Here is a 26,902-nt window from a genome sequence, read left to right on the forward strand (position 1 = left end):
GAGGAGCGCCGAACGGGGAAGTGAGGGGCGGGGACTGCGGGCGGAACGGGGCGGGGCGCGGCGGCCGCAGGATGGGTGGGCGGCCGCAGGATGGGTGGGTCGCCTCAGGGCTCGGGGCGCGGGGTCGGAATGAGGAGTGGAGGCAGGAATCCGGGCCTGGGGGCTACGTTCTACCCGCAGCTAGACCCAACGCCCGGCCCTGTGGATGCAGCAGCGCGGGGCGGCACAGAGACGGTGCCCGTCGGCCTCCGGGCGGGGATGCGGAAGGCGCTGGGTCTGGGAGGGGTCAGTCCCTCCCCGCCCCACCCGGTGCACGCGCTCGCTCTTGCGGCGCACCCGGAACTGGTGCGGCCCGCGGGGCAGGCCCATCCCGGAGAGATAGAGTAGTAAGGAACCTGAGATGGAATCCCAGCACTGCCACTTGCTCCGTGTGGGACCTGGAGCAAGTCGCTGCACCTCGACCCGATCTCTAAAAAAGGAGCCTCGGCCCACATCACTCACTGAGCACCTACCACATACCAGGCCTTGTTTGAGGCACCAAAGATAACAGAGGTGAACAGGACAGGACATAAAGATGCTCTCACAGCTACCTGCTACGGGAATGCTGTGAGGACCACACAGGTAGAAATGAGAAAACCCGGGGCAATAAGTGTTAGATGTTAAGAGTATTTTTACATTTGCTCCAGAGAACCCTCCCATTTGCCGAGTGGGGCTGCCCCATTCCACAGAGTCACTCAGAAATTTTTTTTCTCTTCATTCAACAAATATTTGTTAAGCTTGGTCTAGAAGGCAGGAGGCCTGGGATGCTAGCCCTGCTAATAATAACTGCCTTCCCTAGTTTGCTCTCTCTCCCTTTTGTGAGATTCAAATCAGGTCACCCGTGAGGGGATTGTAAACTGTAAAGTGTTGCACAAAAGACAGGAAGGAGCACCACGAGCCAGGCCATGTCCTAGACCCCCGTCTTCAGGTAGCTCACAGTCAAGTAAAAGCTGCCACCGGCATAAAGACGATACAGGTAAGTACCACAAGAATGATTCAGACCTGTATTACGGGAATTCAGAAAAGGGCGTGGCACTTTGGAATTTTCACTTGGTAAGTATTTATTGAGCATCTACTGTGTACCAAGCACTGTTCTAGGCTCTAGGGATAGAGCAATGAACAAGACCATCCGTGTTGTTGCAGAGTTTGAACCGGGGGAGGGGAGACAACCAGCTACTAAGTAAAAATAGAGATGGGGAGGAAAAATCAGAGTGAGGGAATGGGCAGGCAGATTAGCAAAGTGGGGCCAGCAGAGAACTAACATTTGATCAGAGGGAGGCACAAGGAACAGCAGGGGCGAAGATCCGATGGGGACAGTCCCTGGTGTGTCGGTGGCACAAGGAGGCAGAGGTGGCTGGCCCAGACTGAACAAGGGGAGAGCCCCAGGAGCTGAGGTCAAAGAGGTGCAGAGCAGTGACAGGATCTGGCCTGGCCTTTCAAAGGATCAGGAGATTGCTGTGTTCTAAATGGACTGTAGGGGGACTAGGGCCGTTAGAAAGCTCTTTCTGTATTGAAGGCATTTTTTATTTATTTCAAAAGCACTTATATGAGGCTTTCTATGTGGTGGATGTTGTTATGCACTTTACAAATCATAACTAATTTAATCCTCAGAGGCCCGGGGAGGTAAAACCAAGGTCACACAGCAGAGAGACGCAGATGCTTAGTGGGCATGAGAAGAAGAAAGGAGTTGGATGATGCTAAGATTTTTCGCGTTATCAACACTGGAAGGATTTGCCATTTATTGATCTGTGGAAGATTGTAGGGGGAGGAGCAGGGGTTTAGGTGTTTTTAGGGGGAGGAGCTGGTAACAGTCAGTTTGGGGCAAGTTATGTTTGAGATGTCTTTTGGAGATTTAAATAGAGATGTCAAGTAATCAGATACGAAAGTTTGGAGTTGGTGATAAATTTATGAGAACTGTCAGCTAATAAATGATATTTTGAGGTACTTAAAAGCACGAGACACCTAGGTGAGCTCACTTAGGAGATCAACGTAGAGAAAAGAGGTCAAGAAGAGAAAGAGGAACCAGCAAGGAGCCTAAGAAGGAGTAGTGACCTAGGAGGAAGGAAGAAGACCACGAGAAGGTGGTGTCCTTCCTGGAAGCTAAGAGATAAAAGCATGAAGGAAAGTTTTGTGAAAGAAGTGACATTTGAACTGTTTAATTGAAGAAAATAAGATTGAAAGGAAGTCTTGCTATTCAAAATGCATTACCTGTATTTTCTCATTTAATCCTCCTTACAACCCTATGAGGGCAGTGCTGTCATTTCTATTTTACAGATGAGGAAACTGAGGCACAGAGAGGTTAAGTAACCTGCCTGAGATCACACAGCTAATTTTTTCAAAGCCAGGCAGTCTGGGACCAGAGCCCACACTCATAACCCCAGGTCTGATTTTGTTGCTCCCCTCCTCAAAAACCTTTAAAAATTAAGTTCCCACATAATAAGCAGGCTCAGGACCAACCCAGAACTCAGAGACAGGTTAGTTACTCCATCTCTCTCACACATCCCCATTTCTGCTGCTTTTGATGCATCTGCTGCATTCTTGACTGTCTGGCATCCTCAGCTTGCTTATAGCCCTATTCCCTCAACATTTCAGCCTGCATGGGGTTCATCCTGGTGACCTTGTCCCTCCTTTATTCTCTGCATCAGCTCATTCTATTAACTGGCAGATTCTTTTGTGTTTCATAGTTCAAATCCCAAGACAGAATCCAGTTAACTCATCTCATCTTTTAATGATGACATCTCATTGGACGGGTCACTGGCCAGCCCACAGATTGGCTGCCCACAGGTCAGATCCCACCCCTTGACCAGTCAACTGTTGCTGTGAGCATGGAGGCATGTGGCATTAAACACAGCTGCCTTTGAGGGCCTGTGGGTAGGAGGCAAACGCCATTAATATTTTTAGTACTGTTTCTTCTTTCCTCTTTCCAAAACCTAATCTCCTTGAAGTTCATACTATCATATTTTTCAAACTGCCACCCCTCCTTTTTCTCATGAACTGACCTCCACCTCACCTCCTGCACCTTACTTTATGACTTGAGCATCCGTAAGCATAATCCATGAGATATCTTATTTTTCTCTTTATTTTTAATTGAAGTATAGTTGATTTACAATGTTGTGTTAGTTTCTGGTGTACAGCAAAGTGATTTAGTTATACACATAGGTATTCTTTTTCATTAGAGTTTATTACAAGATATTGAATGTAGTTCCCTGTGCTATACAGTAGGACCTTGTTGTTTATTTTATATATAGTAGTTTGTATCTGCTAATCCCAAACTCCTAGTTTATCTCTCCACCCCTTTCCCTTTTGGTAACCATGAGTTTGTTTTCTCTGTGAGTCTGTTTCTATTGTAAATAAGTTCATTTGTATCATGTTTCAGATTCCACGTACAAGTGATATTATATGGCATTTGTCTTCCTCTGTCTGACTTACTTCACTTAGTAGGATAATCTCTAGGTCCATCCATATTGCTGCTGCAAATGACATTATTTTGTTCTTTTTTTTTTGGCCGTGCCACACAGCATGCAAGATCTTAGTTCCCCGACCAGGGATCCAACCCGAGCCCCCTGCAGTGGAAGTGCAGAGTCTTAACCACTGGACTGCCAGGGAAGTCCCTTGTTTTTTTTGGTGGCTGAATAATATTCCTGTGTGTGTGTGTGTGTGTGTGTGTGTGTGTGTGTGTGTGTGTGTACCAGATCTTCTTTATCCATTCATCTGTCGATGGACATTTATGTTGCTTCCATGTCTTGGCTTTTGTGAATAGTGCTGCTATGAACATTGGGGTGCATGTATCTTTTCAAATTACAGTTTTCTCTGGATATCTGCCCAGTAGTGGGATTGCTGGATCATGTGGTAATTCTAGTTCTAGTTTTTGAAGGAACCTCCATACTTTTTTCCATAATGGCTGCCCCAATTTACATTACCACCAACAGTGTAGGAGGGTTCCCTTTCATGAGAAATCTTATTGACTTCTCACCGATTTCTTCCCCACCATTGAGTACCCCCGCCCCCAAATGCCCACTCCCATGGTCTTAAAGCAGACTTATTCTCACCAGGAATTGCACTCTCAGAAAACACAATCACAGAATCTCAAATCTGACTTTAACATCTTTACTGCAGTATCACACACAAGCATTTCTTCAACCTCATCCAGACCTGCAAATCTTTTGACTCTGCCAGATTTTTGCATTTATTTTCCCACTGGTGCTCACTTCCCTCCTCACCCACTCAGTCATAATCAATATACTCACTTCCTTGCAAAACCCCATAACCCCTTTGCCCCTCTCTTTTCTTCTAGCTTGCCCAGCTCTAGTTAAACAAAGCTCTTCCCCTACTCTTTACCTGTCTCAGAATATCTGAATATTGCTGGAAAATTAAAACTGGCAGATGTCACTTTAAGTTGATGTCCATGAATTTCAACTGAACCCTCAGTCCTGCCTAGCCTTCCTACTGTATTTTCCTGATGTATTCAATTCCCCACACTCTACAAGGATGATTTTTCAATCGTCTTCCTTTGTCCCCTTCTCATCCTTCACTCTAAGCAGATGAGCTTGCCTCATGCTTCACAGACATGATAGAGTCAGACAGGAACCCTCTCCTCTACCAAAAATTCTGCATCTTGCCCAGGTTTTCTGCCTTCACTGCTTGCTTTTTTTAATTGAAGTATCGTTGGTTTACAATATTGTGTTAGTTTCAGATGTACAGCAAAGTGATTCACTTATATGTATATATATATGCCTTTTTTTCAATTCTTTTCCATTACAGGTTATGATAAGATACTGAATATAGTTCCCTGTGCTTTTTTAAAAATTTATTTTATTTACGTATAGGTGATTTTCAATGTTGTGTTAATTTCTGCTGTACAGCAAAGTGACTTCATTGTACATACATATACATTCTTTTCCATTATGGTTCATCACAGGCTATTGAATATACTTCTAGTTCCTTACTCTGGATTCCCTTCCTTAGTCACTCATTTCTCCCCCATCCTGGATGATTCCCACCTGCTTTAAAAAATGTCCCAATATTCTAAAAAAATGTTTTTAACAACAAAAATCTCTTTGATCCCACATCTCCCTCCAGCCACCTCCCCCATTTATTTGCTCCCCTTAGCATCAAAACCTCGTGTGAGTTCTCTGCAGTGGCTGTTTCCACATCAGCTCCGGTTTCTCCTTAAATCAGTCTGGCTCGAGTTTCTGCCTCCACCTGTCGATTTGGAAACTCCATGTTGCAGAAGCCAGTGGTCACTTCGGGGCCTTGTCTTACTGCTGACCTCTTGGTATTATTATTTTTTTTAATATTTATTTGACTGTGCCAGGTCTTAGTTGTGGCACGTGGGATCTTCATTGCCGCGTGCAGGATCTTTAGTTGCGGCATGCAGGATCTTAGTTAGACGACCAGGTATCGAACCCGGGCCCCCTGCACTGGGAGCGCGGAGTCTTAGCCACTGGACCACCAGGTAAGTCCCTGACCTCTTGACATTATTACAGTTGGCCGCTCTCCTCCTTGTTACACCTCTCTTGGGACTCAGGGTTCCTCTGAGTTCCCTTTGATGCCTCCACTTCCTTTGCTGAAGACTCAGTTCTGGGGTCCCTTCTTTTCTGTATCTAAATGCTCTTTTAGTCACTGTGGGTCTTCAGCACCTGGAACATAATAGGTGTTCAGTGAAGGTCTGTGAAATAAGATAATAGCATCCGCATCATAGGATTATTGCGTGAAAAGTGGACCAAGAATGAATAATAAAGTAGTGGCAACTTTTAATTGAGTGCTTACTATGTGCTAAGCTCTTTTCTTGTATTATCTCACTGAGTCTTCCCAACAGTCCTTTGCACTAGGAATTCCTATTATTACCATTCTTTAGAAGAGGAAGTTGAAGCTTAGACAAATGACTTGCCTAAGTTCACACAGATAATAAGTGGACAGGGAATTCCCTGGCGGTCCAGTGGTTAGGACTCGGTGCTTTCACTGCTGAGGGCGCGGGTTCAATCCCTGGTCAGGGAACCTTAGTTCCTGCAAGCTTCATGGCTCAGCCAAAAAAATAAAAATAAAAACCTTTAAAAAAAAATAAGTGGATGAACCCATCCTCACTTTGGTCTTTCTGACTCAAAGTCAATTCTCAGAATCACTAAATTGAGATCATATGTAGGAAAGTGCTTTGTAAACAGCAAAAGACGATGTTACTACAGTACATAGCAGCACACAGCATGGCAACTTGCACATAGTAGGTGCCCATGAGTGTTTGCTGAATTGAGGCAGGGTGGGAGGAAGTCCCACACCAAATAGTACCATCACCCGAGGAAGGAAGAAGCAATCTTGAGGACCTCGGAGACTCAAGTCAACCTTCCACCATACGCTGAATCTTTTGTGATGCTCATCAGCTAATACAAGACGCGTAAAGTGGGCATTACCCAGACATTTGCCCAACATGGTTTCTATCTTTCCTCCTTCAGTTAAGTCTCCACAGCTGGAACTGTTGGGTTAATAAATGCACAATCATTCCAGGGGGCTGGGGCTTGTTTAGCTCCTAAATCACCTCTGATTTTAACAGGCCAGAGCGTGCTCCCTGAGGTGGGGATCTTCTCAGATTACTAACAGTGGTTTTAGATGTTTTACTGTGTGTCTGGAGATAGGAAAGAACCCTAGAATTAGCCAACTTTTGACCCCTCACTACACTGAATTCTACAGACAAGGGGTTTAAACCATATCTGTTTTTAAAAATTTTATTGAAGTATAGTTGATTTACTTTTTTTCTTTTTTTAATTTTATTGACCATATTCCTTGAACATTCTACCTCCATATACTAAAGTTCTAGTGGGATTCAATGTAAGGATCTTCATTAGGAAGAGTACCAGGAGGGAAGATACGTCACCTGGTAATTCCATCTTCCCCATCTTCAGCCGGGTTAGTGGTCTTTTCTACAACTTAACCCTTCCTCATTCTCAGATGTTTAGTTTGCGTGGAGTTGAGCCCACCCCCAGCTCCTGAGGACAGGATCCTGATTGACTGAAGCCAAAGTGTGGCCTTGGTTTGAGGATAGGCCCTTGACCTAATTTGGGCCACAGTGCTCCCTGTAGAACACTAATTAAACTCTGCCTGAAGGAGGATGGTCCATCAGGTAAATGTGGGAAATGCAGTAAACAATATTCCTACTCGGGGATTCTGTTTTTTTCAGGAACCTCAATTATCCCATCTCTCCCCAGATTGTTGAATTACTCCCTCTCAACTAGATGATTACTGTGGTTTTAAACATGCATAAGTGTCTCATATGTTAAAAAAAAGGAAGAAAGAGAAAGAAGGAAAAAGCCTACATGGATCCCTCTAGCCCACCACCCTATCTCCTGTCTTTCTCAGCTACAGAATTGTCAGTATTTCCTCTCTCCACTTCTACTCCCCCTTCTATTCCATCCCTCCTCCACAGAAATGACCCTCAGGTCACCCCTACCTCCATGTCGAAAAGCGCATGGACGTGTTTCAATCGTCAGCTCCTTTGACTCCGCAGGAGTACTTGACACTATTGGTCACTTCTTCCTCCTTAAAGCACTCTGGTCCACGGGCTTCCATGACATCGCGTGACTCTCCTGGTCTCAGTCCTACCTCTCTGACTGCTCCTTCTCCGTTCTTTGCAGACTTATCCTCTTCTACGCAACCCCTAAATGATGGGGTTCTCTCCTCCTCTGACTTTGCGGCTTCTCCTTAGACAATTTCATTGACGCTCACGGCCTCAGTTACCAGCAGGCCTCAGTCACGTCCCCACTCCTGGAGCTGGCAGGGATGGAGACCCCGTAATGGGGGAGGGGAGCTGTTTCCCACGTAATGGGGAGGGGAAGCAGGGTACTATTCACAAAAGAAGGAGAAAGGGAGGCTGAAGAGCAGAAAAAAAAAAACAGATGGTCACTACAAGCATGCATTCTGGGTAAGCTCATGCAAATTATCAAAACAGGCTCCTTTTGGGTCTCAGAAATTTCTCATCATTGGAACCCTAAGCAGGACTGAGTACAGGCCCCCAAAATGCTGATTTCCTCTGTAGACAGAACACTGTGTGGTTTGCAAAGGAGGCAGCCTCGGCTAGGCCACTAAGATCAACTTTTCCCACCCGCAGCATCCTGAAAGAACACGTAGCAAGAAGGTGGAGGGAGACAGACCACTAGCACTCCACTTCTTTTAAACACACCCCATAGAGACACATATGTAGAGAACAAACGTATGGACACCAAGGGGGGAAAGTGGCAGGGCGGTGGTGTGATGAATTGGGAGATTGGGATTGACATATATACACTAATATGTATAAAATGGATAACTAATAAGAACCTGCTATATAAAATAAATAAATAAAATTCTAAAATTCAAAAAACAAACAAAAACACACCCCAAAGTCATCAGTGCCAAGGGGATGCTTTGTCTGAGGTTAGACATCCTCTCAGGGCTTTTGTTTTTGCTTTTCTTTTTTTTTTTTTTTAATTAATTTATTTTTAGTTTGGGCTGCATTGGGTCTTCGTTGCTGCGCACGGGCTTTCTCTAGTTGCGGCGAGTGGGGGCTATTCTTCGTTGCGGCGCACGGGCTTCTCATTGCGGTGGCTTCTCTTGTTGCGGAGCAAGGGCTCTAGGCGCGTGGGCTTCAGTCGTTGTGGCTCGCAGGCTCTAGAGCGCAGGCTCAGTAGTTGTGGCACACGGGCTTAGTTGCTCCGTGGCATGTGGGATCTTCCCGGACCAAGGTTCGAATCCCTGTCCCTTGCATTGGCAGGCGGATTCTTAACCACTGCGCCACCAGGGAAGTCCTGTTTTTGCTTTTCTAATAGGTACCTGGGAGAACTCACAGCTGCCTTCTGCTGGACTAGAAGTATTTGTATCCTGACCATCTGCGAGGTCTTGCTCAGAGTTAGAGAACAGCTTCTCAAATGTGGGCCAGCTGTTGGAGCTTTAATATGCATATTTGGGAGAAGTCATATTTAGTTTATTATGCCGGCCGACCAGCTGCCCACTAGGCTTGGGATGACCTCTACAATGCATCTAAGGCTAACCCTTAGACTCAGAAGAATGGTCACCTCTTCCTTCATGCAGTATTTTCTGCCTGTCCCCTCAAAAGCTGAGTTTGGGGCTTCTTTCTTTGTGTTTCCGTGGAAATGCTGTACTAGGTACACCTTTTCACTTGTAATTTGCCCCTACTACTCTCTGGGCTCCTTGAGGCAGGGACCATGAGTCACATCACAAACAATTAGGACAGAGCTGGAATATGGTGCTCTATGAATGAAGCCCATTGTTCTCTGCATCTGTGTCTCTGTTTCTGCCCTGCAAACCGGTTCATCTGTACCATTTTTCTAGGTTCCACATAGATGCGTTAATATATGATATTTGTTTTTCTCTTTCTGACTTAACTTCACTCTGTATGACAGTCTCTAGATCCATCCACGTCTCTACAAATGACCCAATTTCGTTCCTTTTTATGGCCTAGTAATATTCCATTGTATATATGTACCACATCTTTATCCATTCGTCTGTCGATGGGCATTTAGGTTGCTTCCATGTCCTGGCTATTGTAAATAGTGCTGCAATGAACATTGGGGTGCATGTGTCTTTTTGAATTATGGTTTTCTCTGGGTATGTGCCCAGTAGTGGGATTGCTGGGTCATATGGTAGCTCTATTTTTAGTTTTTTAAGGAACCTCCGTACTGTTCTCCATAGTGGCTGTTCCAATTTACATTCCCACCAACAGTGTAGGAGGGTTCCCTTTTCTCCACACCCTCTCCAGCATTTACTGTTTGTAGGTTTTTTAATGATGGCCATTCTGACCTGTGTGAGGTGATACCTCATTGTAGTTTTGATTGACGTTTCTCTAATTAGTGATGTTGAGCATCTTTTCATGTGCTTTTTGGCCATCTGTATGTCTTCTTTGGAGAAATATCTATTTAGGTCTTCTGCCCATTTCTTGATTGGGTTATTTTTTTTTTTTGATATTGAGCTGCATGAGAAGTTTGTATATTTTGGAGATTAATCTCTTGTCAGTTGCTTAATTTGAAAATATTTTCTCCCATTCTGAGGGTTGTTTTTTTGTTTTGTTTATGGTTTCCTTTACTGTGCAAAAGCTTTGAGTTTAATTAGATCCCATTTGTTTATTTTTGTTTTTATTTTCATTCAGCTTTATTTTTTGTTCAAGTGAACCATTGGAGTGCAGAGCATACGAGGACCTTGTTGAGGCTGTTAACGCCTCCGACCAGGCTAGACATGGTGACCTATTTATCTAAGGCAATCAATGCCACTGTAGTCAGAAAGACTCCATATTTGGGCCAGAAAGGAAAGCAAAGGCCAAAGGCAGAGGAGTGATGGCAAGTATTCAGTCTGGTAGGTAAAGTGACTAAGTGGAGAAAATGAACCACCAAGTCTAAAGGTAGGCACACTGAAGCCAAATGCACAGGGGAAACGTGCAGGGCATGGTGGGACGGGTGGTTCAGCACAGAGCAATGCCAGTCGTGATGGGACCCATTTCTAATATTCATCTTGCTACCTTCTTTATAGCTTAAAACTGCCAGATAGGATCAGACATACTTGGTCTGAGATCCTGTAAGATCTGGCCCAGTTTAAAACCTGTATGAGAAAACTCTGATCACCAGAGATATCTCTCTGTCAGGCAGCATTGCCTGGACAACTGGCATGGCAGTTCTGTTAGGCTTTATCTTGATGACCTTTTGTTCTCTGCCCCACACTACTCGTGATTGCTACAGGTATGTAGCACTGCCAAGCTACAGGGTCACCTTTTCCATTTCCTCTTCCTGGGCTCAAGCACTGTCTACATTTCCTAGCCTCCCTTGAGTTAGGTTGTGGTCATGTGATGGGGCTGTGACGAATGGAATGTGGGAGGAAGTGAAATGGGCCACCTCCAGGTATGACCATCAAATGCCCCTTGGGACCTACCCCGTACTCTCCCTCTCTCTCTGTTCATCAGCCAGCCGAATGCAGAGGCTCCAAGTTGGAGGAAGCCTGTATTCCATTCAGGAGAGTCTACTGAAAACATCCAGTCAGACTGTATCCTAGGGGGAAAATAAACCTTTGCTGTAAGCCACTAAGCACTGAAGGTTGTTTCAGCAGCTAGCACTCCCCTGACTAATACAGGTCTAAAAAGCTACCCATGATAGCTTCCAACATAGCAGAAAATGATTGGGATGATAATATTGAAGCAGGATTTCCATGAATGTGTTAAGGTTCCACAGGTACCTCAAGGTGGAGCCAGTGAAGATGGACAGAGGTCACATCACTACAGAAAGGTGAGCCAGGATTTGACTGGAGTTTTGTCTGATCCAAAAAGCCTATCCTTTTTTTCACTTCTCCACATTACCCCAGACAAGGAGGTGTTTAGATGTTTTGAGTGATGATCATAATGATGACAGACTCTAGGATTCTGTGTAATTTACTCCCTGGCATATTTGTGCTACATATTCCTGCAGCACGTCTACCGCTTCCCACAAGCCAGTGAGGTTGGATACAATGACATCCTGTAATCTTCATTTTTATATTGACATCGTGCCCAGGTACTCAAAGGAGGGTAGCTAAAATTATTATTTTCTCCAGCCTGCAACCTAAATGTTTACCAGTCTGGTAGAAGCCTTTGGGGACCATGCCATAGAGGTATATAGGTCTTCCTTCTCCTTGTACTCCTTCCTTCCTGTCCCACCCATTCCAGTCATAAGCTGGGCTCCACGCCTCTTCTAGCTGAATAATTGCATCTTCTATCTCTCTGCAATGGTGAGAGAGCAGGTGACTGAACCTCCATATTCTAGTTTCCACATCTGTAAAATGGGTGTATGATACCTACCATGTACAATTGTCATGAGGTTTAAATAAGACAGGCAATAAATTGGTGGCATATCATGTGCTCTTTGATTTTATGGATGGTCCCCTCCCCTGCCCCCAACAATCCTCACTGCTGTTACGGAACATCAGACGGTTCTTGGTATTTCGTAAATACATTTGCCGGTCTTACTACATTGTGTGTGTGTTTTATGCCTGGTTATGTCAGCCTTGTATATTTTTGACCTTAAACTCTAAATAGGCCGAAAACCCATGGTTGCTAAATATTTATCGGTCCCAGGTACCATACAATTCATTCATTATCTTCAACCACAATAAGAGATCATTGAGCACTTTCTATCTTATGAGCTTTATGTAAGGAGGCTCCTGGAATAAGAGTCTGTTTCTGCCCACAAAATCCATCAGAGGTGATTTTAAATATGTAAATATTTATTTATTTGGCTGCGCCGGGTCTTAGTTGCGGCACGCGGGATCTTCATTGCCGCGTGCAGGATCTAGTTCCCTGACCAGGGATGGAAGCCAGGCCCCCTGCATTGGGAGTGCAGAGTCTTAACCACTGGAGCACCAGGGAAGTCCCCAGAGGTGATTTTAAAGGCACAGTGGCTTATTCTTCTTCAAAATAGCTTTTTAAACATCTGACTACGGAAATACATGCTCATTGTAAAAATTATAGATACAACAGCAAAACCAGAAAATTATCCAAGGAATAATCACTGCCATCTTTTTAGAACCTATCCTTCTAATCTTTTTCCTTTCCATATACATACATGTTTTACAAAAATGGGATCATACTGCATGCACATTCTTGTTACCTGTTTTTTCTTACCTGAGAACATATCATGAATGTTTTACATGTATTAAAGATTCTCCTGTGGCACAATTTGTAATTCTAGTTTAGTATCCATCGTATGGATAGATGGTGATTTTTTAAAAGCAATCCCTTTGTATTGTACAGTTTGGTTATTTCCATTCTTCCACCATTATTAGCAACAAACATCTTCATATGTATTCCTCTGCTCACATCCCTAATTATTTTCTTAGAACCCACAAGTAGAAGTTTGCTTCACAGAAAGAGCACACTATCCAGGCTTTTCCTAACCATTGCCAAGTTTTCTATTAGAAAAGTCCTACAAATTCACACTCCCACCAGCAATGTATGAGAATGCTACAATAAAGGCTGTTGGCCAAGATGATGGTTATGAAAAAAATAATCAAGAAGATAAGTATTTGCTAAAGGCTCTCCCCACGCCAGCTGTGTTTATTTGTTGAACTCTATAGCCATGTTCCTTGGACCAAACACTGAAGGTTCTTTAGACTTTTAGTTTATTTAGTGCCTCTTTGAATACTCTGAAACTTTGACCCAAGTTTTATCCGAAGAAAAGGAGATTTCTGGTAAATATGGTTTCCAGTTTGGAAACTCAGCCCAAGTACTTCCATCCCTCATCTCAGCGTGGACCACCTCTGTGGTTTTAACTGCTGGGAATCAGTTAGAAAGTGCTGCTGCTGACTTGGAGCTGAGAAAAGTGCTTAAAAGAAATGAAAGAGCTGGTCTAGGGTGAAAAAGTCATGTTCCAAGGTACAAAGGAAAACCAATAACAACCCAAGGGTTTGGAGTTTCATTTGACCTGCTCTGATAATATCACTATGGTGATGGTCTCCATAAACAGTTGCAAAATAGCAAGATGAAAAAGAACGAGCAAGTTCCACCCAGGCGATCTGGAGTTATTTTAGGGATCAAGGCAATGTCATCTGGGGTAAATATGGAATACAAGGTCTGTTCTTTTAATAATCATCCCCTTCTTTTGTGAGGCCGAACAAAGGCCTGGCACGTCAGACGTTTGGGCTGAAAGCAGCACTGACCTAGTGTCTTCGGGGCTCAGGAGAAAGCACAGCCAAAGGAATGGAAATAATGGTTCATAACACATGCTGGGATGATTCTTCTCACACCCTTGGCCTCTGAGACTGCTGAGCCTGATGTAGAGTCCAAGGGTGGAACAAGGGTGATGTTCTCGGGAAGGGCTGGCCTGGTTGAGAGGCTGGGATGGGGACCCCAGGGAACTGAGCTTGGTTGTCTGCCCCTGACCTTGATTCCTGGGCCAGAGGGGGTGGAGGGAAGCATCTTCAAGTCCACAAATCTGTCTCTGGGGCATTAGCATCTGCTGCAGATGACAACTGCCACTCCCATCCTCATGCTCTTCTCTTTGAACCCCTGACTCAGCCAGCTTCAGTCCGAAAAGCAGAACTAGCTATTTTTTGCACTAAAAAAAAAAAAAAAGTCAGGCAATACAGTTGCTGAACTCCTTCCTGACCCTGAAACTCTTACTCTTTGCACTTAACCCCTTGCTCTCCCCTTATTCTTTTCGCTTCCTTCTCTTCTAGACTCCTAGATTGCAAGCTCCACCATCATCTCTAGCGAAGATCTTCAAAGGAAAGGGTTGTTCTGCGGCCACGGAGGCTGGAACAATGCCTGGCACACAGAAGGTTCTCCATGAGTGTCAGCTGATAGGAACTGAATCCAAAACCCCATGCCTACCCTGCCGTGGACATTTCTCCAGCAGGTCTGAGATGATGGCAGTTTGTTTATTCACTCATTCAATCAATATTTATTCACCACCTATGGGGAACCAGGACTACTTCTGGGGACTGGGGCTACAGGGACGAAAGAGATCCCAGGGCTCTGTCCTTATGGAGATGACACCCTTGTAGACCCTAATATCTGAGGGGTGAGCACAGCTGTCATCACAGAGCCTGCTCTGACCATTGGACATAAAATCACCCTTCCGTTTTATTTTTCTTCCCAGAACTTATCATCACAGGGCATATTATACACTTGTTTGTTTGTTTGGCTGTGACACACGGCATGCGGGATCTTAGTTCCCCGACCAGGGATCGAACCGGTGCCCCCTGCAGTGGAAGCGCGGGACCCTAACCACTGGACTACCAGGTAATTCCCTACTTGTTTGTTTTTTAATCCGTCAGCCTTCTCACACAAAAATGTATACTCTTGGAGGATAATTTATCCGTGGCATTCACTGCTGAGTCTCCACAACAATACCTAGCACACAGTAGGCGCCCAACATATACATGTCAAATCAGTTTGTTCAATGTACTCTGCAATCCTCCTGAAGAACTTTCTAGCAAAACTCTCCAGGGAATGAGCTAAGAAGACCTCTAGAGGGTCATAACAACAGATTACAACCGTCCAGGGCCTTACAGTTTACAAAGCAGGGAGGTGCACTGCGGTGAGCACGGGCCTTCACCTTTCAGAGCCCTGATTTCCTCCTTGTAAAGTGGAAATAACACCACCAGCCTTTGGGGACTGTTGTGACTGATGGAAGAGGTGATGGGTGTGAATCGCCCCACCTGGCACCTGGTACTTAGCAGGTGCTCCACGCTTGAGGACTGGGCACTATTGTTTCTTTTATTTTTTTTTAATAAATTTATTTATTTATTTACTTTTGGCTGTGTTGGGTCTTCGTTTCTGTGCGAGGGCTTTCTCTAGTTGCGGCGAGCGGGGGCCACTCTTCATCGCGGTGCGCGGGCCTCTCATTATCGCGGCCTCTCTTATTGCGGAGCACAGGCTCCAGATGCGCAGGCTCAGTAGTTGTGGTTCACGGGCACAGTTGCTCCGTGGCATGTGGGATCTTCCCAGACCAGCGCTCGAACCCGTGTCCCCTGCATTGGCAGGCAGATTCTCAACCACTGCGCCACCAGGGAAGCCCTATTGTTTCTTTCTTATTGGAGCTTCTCAATTCCGTGTGGGCATTATTATTCTATCCCCACTTAATCAACAAGGAAAGCCCAACTCACAGAGGCTTAAGAATTTGCTCATGGTAGCTCAGGCAGGACTAGAAGTCCTCAGAGGGACAGAATTCCCTATATTTTAGTGCCTTACCTGTCACCCCGGGGCGGCCAGCTCTGGCAGGAAAGCACATCTTGTAAATACTCTTATTTCCTCCTCCGCCCTCACTTTGATGTTCCCCATTTTCAGTATGTCACCCATCGCTGTGGGAAAAGAAGAGCTTTGGAGAGAAGCAAAAGCCAAAGGGGAAGCTTGTGCATTTGGTTAGTAGGTGAAAGGCAAATCCCCCTCCTGCCCACCTCTCCAGCCCATTCTGCAGCTTCCCCCAGTGCCTCCCCCGAGTCTCCCCGTAGCCCGCATTTCTCTAAGCCTTAGGGAGCCTCCATGTCCCAGCGTCTAAGTTGACAGGGATTCTGGTCCAAGCAGGTGGGATGGGCCATGAGACTCATTAGCATAAATCAGGAAATTTCTTGCAATTGAGAGGTCCTCAGAACACTGACTAGATTATAAACACTACTCGTAATTGAACTTTCTAAAAAAAACTATAATCTAAAAATATTTATAATAGTGTTATAATTCATGAACATCTCCTAGATTCCGGGCATTGTGGGAGGCAATTTACAAATACCTGACAACAACCTGAAAGGCAGGTATTATTATTCCCATTTTATAGATGAAAAAGTTGAGACTCAGGGAGATGAATGATCTTCTCAGAGGTCATGTAGCTACTAAGTGATGGAGGCCCAGGATCTAAACCCAGGTCTGCCTGCCTTCAAAGCTCATGTTCCTGCTCCACAAAATATGCAGGTGCGGGGAGTTAATGTGCCTTAGGACACCTGTCCCGCCAACCCTCTGAAGAAAATTGGAAATATCCTAAAAAATACAAAAATCAGTGGATGGTTATATGAATTATATAGAGTGAGTGTAACCGGTAGAATATTTTGCAGTTATTGAAAATTACACACAGAATATGATGACACAGAAAAATACTTGTGATAAATGGAAAATGTAGGATACAAAATGTATATCCATGGAGGTTATAATTTAAAATGTATGTCCACTACATAAATGAGCATGTGAAGTATAAACAAGCATGTGCAAAAGACTGAAAGGAAATATATAAATATAATCACAACTGTGTGGTGGAATTTAGAGGGATTTTCCCCCCCTCTGGTTACTAATCTCCTGTAATGTGGTTAAATTACTTTGCAATTTACATATTAAAAAAATACTCTAAGACAGTCTTCTCTGAAGTCCTGTAGCTTTGCAATAGAGCACATACACCAGCATGCACTGGTTTTTTTTTTCATTGAAGTATAGTTGATTTACAATGTTTCAGATGTACAGCAAAGTGATTCAGTTATATATATATGTATACATATATACATATATTTTCTTTTTCAGATTCTTTTCCATTATAGGTTATTACAAGATATTGAATATAGTTCCCTGTGCTGTATAGTAGGTCCTTGTTGTTTATTTATTTTATGTATAGCAGTGTGAATCTGTTAATCCCAAATCCTTCATTTATCCCTTCCCCTCCTTTCCCCTTTGGTAATCATAAATTTGTTGTCTATGTCTGTTAGTCTATTTCTGTTTTGTAAATAAGTTCCTTTGTATCTTTTTTTTTTTTTAGATTCTACATATAAGTGATATCATGTGATATTTGTCTTTCTCTGACTTACTTCACTTGGTATGATAATCTCTAGGTTTCAGAATACATTGTTTTAAATTGCTAACTAGAGAGATGACTTTCCTTTACCAACTGCTCCAATCCTGGAGTCCCCCTGTCCCCTGCCACTTATAAATTGTAGCTCTTCCTGCACATGTTCCTGGCCAAGCAAGCACTGGGTATTATCCTCACCCACATCTGTGTTTGCTAATGCCGTGCTTTGGTCTAGAGCTGCTCTGTTCAATATGGTAGCCATTGCCACATGTGTATATTTAGATTTAAATTAATTAAATAAATACATAATTGAGCCCTTCGGTCTCACTGACCATATTCCAAGTGGTCAACAGCCACATGCAGCTAGTGGTTATTGTAGTGGACAGCACAGATATAGAATGTTCCTATCATAGCAGAAAGTTCTATTAGACAGCACTGCTCCAGCATCTAGACCGAAGACCATTTCTTTTTTTTTTTAATTAATTAATTAATTTATTTATTTTTGGCTGCATCAGTCTTCGTTGCTGCGGGCGGACTTTCTCTAGTTGCGGCAAGAGGGGGCTACTCTTCGTTGCGGTGTGCGAGCTTCTCATTTCTCATTGCGGTGGCTTCTCTTGTTGCAGAGCACGGGCTGTAGGTGCCTATCCCAGGACCAATCACATTGGAAGAAAAGATTGGCCTAAGTCACTGTCCACCACTGTACCAACAGGGGCAGTGGCTGATGGTTCCATTAGAACCATGGAAGGTCAAGAAAAGGCAGTCACCAAATAGAAAAAAGGATGGAGCACACAGAAACAATGGCAGTCACTGCTTTAACCCCATCACTGTTATTTGCACTGGGCCTACCCACACGCTAATCTCATTAGTTTTCAAAATCATCTCAATGAGAACAGTAATAACAATACTATCTCATATTGAGAGCCGAGGTACAGTGGCACGTGCTTTTTCTGTGCATTATTCTTTTTTTTTTTAATTTATTTATTTTTATGTATTTATTTTTGGCTGCACTGGGTCTTTGTTGCTGCGCGTGGGCTTTCTCTAGTTGCGGCGAGCGGGGGCTACTCTTTGTTGCGGTGCACAGGCTTCTCATTGTGGTGGCTTCTCTTGTTGCAGAGCATGGGCTCTAGGCGCGCGGGCTTCAGTGTTGTGGCACGTGGGCTCAGTAGTTGTGGCTCATGGGCTCTAGAGCGCAGACTCAGTAGTTGTGGCACACGGGCTTAGTTGCTCCGCGGCATGTGGGATCTTCCCGGACCAGGGCTCGAACCCATGTCCCCTGCATTGGCAGGCGGATTCTTAACCACTGCGCCACCAGGGAAATCCCTGTGCGTTATTCTTTTTTTTTTTTTTTTAATTATTTATTTATTTATCTATTTATTTATGGCTGTGTTGGGTCTTTGTTTCTGTGTGAGGGCTTTCCCTAGTCGCGGCAAGCGGGGGCCACTCTTCATCGCGGTGCGCGGGCCTCTCACCATCGCGGCCTCTCTTGTTGTGGAGCACAGGCTCCAGACGCGCAGGCTTAGCAATTGTGGCTCACGGGCCTAGTTGCTCCGTGGCATGTGGGATCTTCCCAGACCAGGGCTCGAACCCGCGTCCCCTGCATTGGCAGACAGACTCTCAACCACTGCGCCACCAGGGAAGCCCCCCTGTGCATTATTCTTGATCCTCATGCTTGTGCTTGTTCTTCGATAATGTTGGGCTTGTTTTCTTACTTTGGGTAGAAATAGCAGATCTTGTTTCCTGGACACTCAGACTTGACCTTCCTAGGTTCTCCATGGTCTGTTTCCCACAGCTGGCCCACCCCTTGCATTATGCTCCAGACTAATTCAAGTCATCCACGTATTAAACATCAAATCCTTTGCCCTCAAGCCTATACTCTCTCTTTGGGAGTTAAATGAATAAGACATTCACACACAGGATTACTCGTTAGGTTGGGCGCCAAGGGGCCAGTTCTAAACCAGAACTTAAGTCTACGTAGCCCAGCCTGGGGACTGGACAGTTGACCAGAGGCTGGACTGGATGCCCTCTAGAGGGCCCTGGAGAGCTGAGAGGTCTGTGATTTAATGGTCAGGGGAGAAGAAGGAATGTTCCCGAGCCATGGCTTCTCCTTGGATTGAATCCAGCCTACACAAGAGCTGCTTGGGGCCCAAGTTGTCTAAGTAAACACTGATTCCTTGACGAGTTTCCAAAATCAGGAATAGAGCAACTGTTTGGTTTGAACAGGCTGCGCTCTGTAAACCACTGCCTGCATATCACCAGGGCCCCATGTAAATATTTTAGCTACAGATTGGAAGAACACAACTTTTTTTTTGGAAATCCCATCACTTTGTTGCTAGGCTTATAATGAATTATATGTTGTCTCTGTTGTTAGACTTAAAATGAATGTGTGTTATTTCTATTTATTGGGAGGTCCAATTCTCTAATTTTATTATAAGCATCTTAGATGTGTCTCTACTGGGACTGTTAGGGTTTGGGGAAAGCCCAGTAAATAACATGCCACTTTTTCCTGCTTGAATTTGGAACAAAATGAAGGGAAGACAGGAATCAAGTAGGTAGAGATGAAAGAAATTTTATTACCAATAAAGCTGATAATGAAAACGTTGGCTTTTGGTGTCTGACTAAGGGGCCTTCTAATTCTTCACCCTAGAATTAGGCAGACTTAGCCACCCAGTTTGAGATGGCAGTGGACAGGAACAGACCTGTGCCTCAGGGGTAGAGCCTGCTCCTGTTGGACTTACGGCTTGGAGGAGCAGAAGAAGATGTGTGTTGCTAGAGAGAAGCAAGGAGGAAGGCACTGAGCTGAGCATGTCCAGTTCCTTCTCCCAAACCTGCCAATCAGATCGTTACTCCTCCTCCTATGGACAACGGTAAGAGAAGGAACCAAGAGCCGCTGACATGTTACTTTGATGGACCTCCTGCCTCATGGAAACTTGAAGCCAGAGAAAAGGGGGTTCACACCAAAAGACACTTTGATGAAGAATAAGGGCAAACTGAGGACCTGGTCAAGGACCCCCCAGACACAGCCTCTTGGCAGAGAAGATGACCACTGCTTGAATCAGGAAGCAGAACTTGATCTTGAAGAGAAAGTTTACCTTCAGGCATAGTTGCAAAAACACTGGTAATACTCAGGCCACATTACTGGTAGAAAAACCGAGACTCAAAAGCATTGCTCCAGTCACCACAATTGACATCATCTGCCAAGAAAACGTCACCCTCTGCCCAACAAAACCTCCCTCTTGACTGTGGCAGGCAAGGCCTGTGCTACCTAAAGAACAATGCATCCAGTGAAAATTGGCATCGTGAATTTCAAACCTGGTCCTTTGTGTGTTTCCTCTCTTGGTTGTGTGGCAGGATAGGTTTCCCTGGGCCCTGCGCTCTCTCTGCTCCTTTCCATTCTCAACCCTGGAAGGAGATGAGAAGGCAGATCTTTTATCATAATAATGCCACAAAGATCTACAAGAACCTATTAATATTGGTAAGACAGAAATAAGTCTTTTTAGCCTCAATCACAAGGGGTTGTGGCTCGATGGAGCCAGAGGCCCTGGGGGGGCCAGGGGTAGAAGATGAAAGAGGAGGCAAAGTGGGAGAGAAGGTACCAATGCAGAGAGCACAGGAATAGCGAAGATGTTTTACATCATCGTCTTGATGTTGAGAATGTTTGTGATTGGCTGGGGAACTTCCTGGGAGTGGACCCGGCCTGCTTGCCCTTCCAGGAGTTGGTGGGCATAAGGGCAGGGTTTTACTTAAATGGCTTCATCATCCTCAATTATCAGTGGCCTCTCTACCACGTTCCTCCCTCCTCTTTGATTACCAAGCCTTGTCCCTTCTTTATCTGGAATGTCTTTCTCTCATCTATCTCCTCATTTCTATTTCCACTGCTCTCACCTCTCAATTGAAAAACTTCTTACCTAGACTTCCTGCCTTTTTCATTTCCCTTCTGCACCTACTGTTCATTTCCTACCAGACTGATCTTTCTGGAAAACAGATCTGATCTGCTTAAGGTCCTCTGTTATTAAAAAGTCTTTGCTCATTCCTTGTCGCCTATAAAATAAAGTCTAAGATCTGAGATCCTCTGGCAGGCATTCAATTTATTGCCCACTGTGGTCATTCATTCATCCCATACACAAAGACAAGTGTAGCTAAGCAAGTATGGAGTGTGGGATCAGAAGGAAAGAGGTTGGGGGTAAATTGGACAAATGGACCAGTTTTGCAGGACACTGGTGGGAAGGAGAAATCATCTGGTATTTTAAATATTTACTGAGTCTTCTTAAATGTCCAACCAGAGGGGAATGGTGAAGTGATTTATGGAGCCTCTGCTTATATTATATACTTACAGTTTAAAATTACATTTTACAGTTCAAAACTAGAGTGATATATTGGACTTCCCTGGTGGCGCAGTGGTTAAGAATCCGCCTGCCAATGCAGGGGACACGGGTTCGAGCCCTGGTCCGGGAAGATCCCACATGCCACGGAGCATCTAAGCCCATGCGCCACAACTACTGAGCCCGCATGCTGCAACTACTGAAGCCCGCGCGCCTAGAGCCCGTGCTCCACAACAAGAGAAGCCACTGCAGTAAGAAGCCTGCGCACCGCAACGAAGAGCAGCCCCTGCTTGCCACAGCTAGAGAAAGCCTGCACGCAGCAATGAAGACCCAATGCAGCCAAAAATAAATAAATAAAATAAATAAATTTATGTAAAAAATAGAGTGATATAAAAAACAAAACCAAAAAATGGGGTGATATGTATTCTAAAAAACTCATGGTATATTCATAGAATAACAAGCCATCTAAAAATAAGATTTTGAAGAATATTTAATGAGATTATAATATAAAAAAGTAGAATAAATATTATTATATTATATCCATGAAAAGAAAACAGACTAGAATGTATTACAAAAACATACTAGTGTGTGGTGGAATCACAGGAGACTTTTCATTCTTTACACTCTTCTGTATTTTTCAAATGTTCTACAATAAGCATGTATTATTTTTATTTTAAATCAGAAAAGACTATGTTTTCAAGGTTTGTAATAATATGAGGAAATGTAATTTGTTATAATGTTAAATTTTAAGAGCAAAAAAACAAAATTATGGAGAGCTCAACTATGTTAAAATTTTGTTTTTAAAAGGTAGAGGGAAATATACCCAAATGTTAGCAGAGGTTGTCTTGGAATATTTTCTTTAATATGCAAGTATTATTTTTATTTTGTAGGAGAAAACATTTTATTCAAAAAGTTATCATGACAGTGTATCATATTATTCAGGTTTCTCCACAGAAACAGAACCAATAGGATGGATTTATTTATTTGTTTGTTTGTTTATAAGGAATTGAGCCTCACAGTTATGGAGGCTGGTGAGTCCCATATCTTCGGTGTGGGCATTTTCATTTATGGCAGGCATTGTGCTGAGCATTTTACATGTATTACTTCATGTCATCCTCATTATCACCGTTTATAATATAGTCTGCCATTTATTCCCATATTCCAGGGAGGGAAAGTGAGGCACAGAGAGGTCAAGTAACTCTGCCAAGGCCACAGGGTCAGTGAGCAAGGGAATCAGGACACCAGACTGGGCCGACTTCTCCATTAGACATAAGAGGCACATTGTATGAGGTCCATGATATTTTTAGGGGCCCACACATTGTTTTAATTTTCATTTATTTTATTTTATTTTAAAAATTTATTTGGCCATGCCGGCAGCTTGCAGGATTGAACCCAGGCCCTTGGCTGTGAAAGCGTGGAGTCCTAACTGCTGGACTGCCAGGGAATTCCCAATTTTTTTTTTTTTTTAATTTTTTAATTTATTTATTTATGGCTGTGTTGGGTCTTCATTTCTGTGCGAGGGGTTTCTCTAGTTGCGGCGAGTGGGGGCCACTCTTCATCGCGGTGCGCGGGCCTCTCACTATCGCGGCCTCTCTTGTTGCGGAGCACAGGCTCCAGACGCGCAGGCTCAGCAACTGTGGCTCATGGGCCTAGTCGCTCCACGGCATGTGGGATCTTCCCAGACCAGGGCTCGAACCCGTGTCCCCTGCATTGGCAGGCAGATTCTCAACCACTGCGCCACCAGGGAAGCCCCCAATTTTTTATTTTAAAATTGAGAGGAAAAAAATGAATATAATGATAATAAATATATAACGAATTTAGTCTGGATTTGATTCATCCTTATTCCAACATAGTCCTAAAATATGATTTTAAATATTTTTTTTGGAAGGAAAGGCCCACAAGGGCAGGAGTGCCTCCAGACCCCCTAACTCTAGGCCCCTGCACTTAAACTATTTATGGCTCACCCCCTCTCCGAACCCTAGTTAACCCACTTTAAAGCCTGGATGTCTGTGTGGACTCAGACAAGTCACCCTTTCTGTGCCGCAGCTTCCTCCTCTGTAAAATGGGAATCATAGCTAGTGCAGACTCGTCTACAGCTGTGGGGATGCCCTGAGTGTACGTGCACGACACACAACACCTTAGCTACGTGCCTGACGCTCAGTGAGGGCTCCGTAATGATTAGCCACATCTGACATCATTTCTCGTTGCAGCTCAGGGTCTGGAGTGTCCACACCCCGCAGGGGCTTCTCTGAGAGGCCAGCTGGCTGACAGCCTGGGCAGAGCAACACCTCTTCAGGCCCACCAGGAATTCCACGGCATCTCCACAGCAGCCTTGGGAGAGATGCTGATGAGTTCTTCCACCAACCAGGGGAAAGCCACGCTTATAAAAGCTTCCAGGCCTCAGCGATAATTTCTCCCCTTTCCACACCCCTCCCCGCTCCCCTGGGCCCTTTCCCATCTTAGCTCTGTTTCTGCAGGAAGCAGGACAGAAAGGACTTGGTTTGATGCAAGTGAAGGAGAGAGAGCACAGACTTGGAACTCTCAGGAACTGGCTTTGCAGCCCAGCTGTGCCAAAACAAGTTTGGACAAGTCACTCAACCTCTCAGCCTCAGACAAATAACAGGAACAGACAATTAAAGTAGGAATAATACTTGTGACCATTATTAGTAGTAGAAGTGTAAGGGCTTTGGGGTCAGAGTCCTTTGGGTCAAATCATGGATTCTACCTCTTGACGGTACCTGACTTCACTCCAAGTCTAAGTTTCTCATTTGTGAAATGGGAACAATAATAATACCTCAAAGGGATATTGGGAGGATTAAATGAGATAATTAGATCTAAAGCTCTCTGCAGCAAGGGTACACAGTAAGTGCTCTATAAAGGTCAGCAACGGTCACTTTAATTATAATTGTGCCTCTTCATGAGCCCTATAACATATAGTCCAGATTCCCAACTACACACAGTAGGTGTTAATGGGTAGCTGTGGAATGAATAGATGAATGAATGGATGGACGAATGAACAAACTCGCCATCACTTTTGGTCTGGGACTCTTCTTCATGCCTAATCCCCTTTGACCTAAATGCAATAGAAATTTTAGCAGCTTCAAGACTTTCAGTCTTCTTGTTTTTTCATGACTGGATGAGGCAGTTTAAAATATGTCTGCAACTCTGACACTCCCTTCAGAAGGTGGACCCTAATTCCCCTCCTTGACTATGAACTGAACTTAGTGCCTTGCTTCTAACAAATAGAATAAAGTAGAAGTGACAGTGCGCAACTTTTAAGACCAGATCATAAAAATCATGGAGGTCTCCCTCTTGGATTGCTTGCTCTGGGGGAAGACAGCTGCCATTTCATAAGCATGCTCAAGCAGCTCTGTGGAGGGGTACATGTGATAAGGAACTGAGGCCTCTTGCCAACAGCCATGTGAGTGAGCCATCACGGAAGCAGATCCCCTGGCCCCAGTCAAAGATTTGACTGCATCCTCATCAGAGACTCTGAGCAAGGACCACCCATCTGAGCCTCTCCCAATTTCCTGACCCAGAAAAACCATGAGATAATAAGTGCTGGGGTTTTTTAAAAAATATATTTATTTATTTATTTGGCTGCATCAGGTCTTAGTTGCAGCACACAGGATCTTCATTGTGGCGTGCTGGATCTTTAGTTGTGGCGTGTGAACTCTTAGTTGTGGAATGAGGCATCTAGTTCCCTGACCAGGGATCAAACCCGGGCCCCCTGCATTGGGAGCACAGAGTCTTAGCCACTGGACCACCAGGGAAGTCCCAATAAGTGCCATTTTAAGTGGCTATGTTTGGGGATAATTTGTTACAAAGCAACAGATAATAATATACTTTGTATGAATATTCTTGATAAAAGTTTGAAACAAAGGCTTTTCTAATAATACTTGGCTCATGGAGACTTCTGACTGTTCATTCTACATAGTGTTTTAACACTATTCAGAAAGCCTGAACCCACACTTTTCTTGTGACATTACTATTACTAGACCATGCCTGTTAACTAATTAAGGACCCTTCCCTGCCTGGGATCTCAAGTGGGCTGCATCCTGACATCTGTTGTACACCAGCCCTCAGTGGGATTGGCACCACTGGATCCCTTGGCTGGGAAGGAAGAGTCAGACTCAGGGATAAGCAGGCTTCTGTCCTGTCAGTAGCTCATATTTGAAAGCATCATATTATCAATTTCAGGAGGGTCCATCTCAGAGAGACTATTTCCTTACTGACAGCTCCCATGCTGTTTTAACAGCAGCTAATCCCTTCACCTTATTTGGAGACAACTTCAGAACCCTTTCCCTGGCTAGCCAAGTCTCGGCACTTGCTGGAGAGAACTGTCAGAGGCCTTTGCATCTGGGAAGTCTCTGCCTAATGTGGAAAAGATCCTGGAAAGAGTGTCTGTGACTGATCAGGTTGAGGGCTCAGGGCTGATAAAGACAAGCCAGCTCTTCTTCTCTCACCATGAGGATGTTAGCAGTAGAGCTGTCCTGAGGGCATGGTCAGTGTGGCTATGGCAGTCAAGTTCAACAGTCTTTTACTGAGCAACTGCTATGTGCCACTCACTGTAGACAAGACCAGGACACAAAGATGAGTAGACAAGGTCCCTGCCCTCAAAGAATTCACGGTCTAGTTGGGAAGACAGGCAAACCAGTGAATAATTTCAACTCAGAGCAGTAAGCAGAGGTTGATCTGCATACCAGGTGAACTGGGAGCAGGAGAGAGCAAGGAAGGGTTCGCTCCTTGGACATGGAGAGGTTAGGACAGATTCAAGGAATACCAAGGAAGTATGATCAGCCATGAGCCAAGTAGAGGGGAGAAAATCGTATGTTAAGGACTTTGAAGGCTAGGGCAAGGATTCCTCTGACTTCTTGGTCTTAGCTTCTGAGGGCTGGCAGGATTTAATTTATCCCCTTCCAATCTCTCTTAGAGTCTAACTGGATCATTAACCATGAAATCAAATTTGAAATTTAAAGGAAGATCTCCTAAAAAGAGGTAAAAGTAAACTTACACCTGGATTTTAGCAAGGATCCTGAGACAAGGGTTGAGTGCAGATTTCTTATCAAATCTGGAATCTGTTTACTTTGACCATCTGCATTGCCCTCATGCTTGGACTTTTGCAGTAGCCACCTAACTCATCTCCCCATTTCTACTCCCTATCCTAAGTCCAGGCCCTCATGGCAGCTACAGTGATCCTTTAAAATTTTCAGGGACTTTTTCAGGGGGCACGGGTTCAATCTCTGGTCAGGGAACCAAGATCCCACAAGCCTCATGGTG

General features: G+C 44.4%; 1 long non-coding RNA gene across 4 annotated transcripts; it reads left to right on the forward strand.

Annotated features, from left to right (window-relative positions):
* The first annotated feature begins 94 nt into the window (after positions 1-94).
* On the forward strand, positions 95-26,902 carry LOC132360048 (uncharacterized). Of its 4 annotated transcripts, none has more exons than XR_009501049.1 (4): positions 95-1,015; positions 14,215-14,393; positions 14,637-14,779; positions 23,833-26,902. It is a non-coding gene; the product is annotated as an uncharacterized LOC132360048 (long non-coding RNA). The 4 variants fall into 4 exon arrangements; XR_009501046.1 differs by lacking the exon at positions 95-1,015 and adding an exon at positions 5,337-11,291; XR_009501047.1 differs by lacking the exons at positions 95-1,015; positions 23,833-26,902 and adding exons at positions 5,337-11,291; positions 21,657-22,078.

Source organism: Balaenoptera ricei, chromosome 1 (genome assembly GCF_028023285.1).
Source record: "Balaenoptera ricei isolate mBalRic1 chromosome 1, mBalRic1.hap2, whole genome shotgun sequence".
NCBI classification, from domain to species: Eukaryota; Metazoa; Chordata; class Mammalia; order Artiodactyla; family Balaenopteridae; genus Balaenoptera; species Balaenoptera ricei.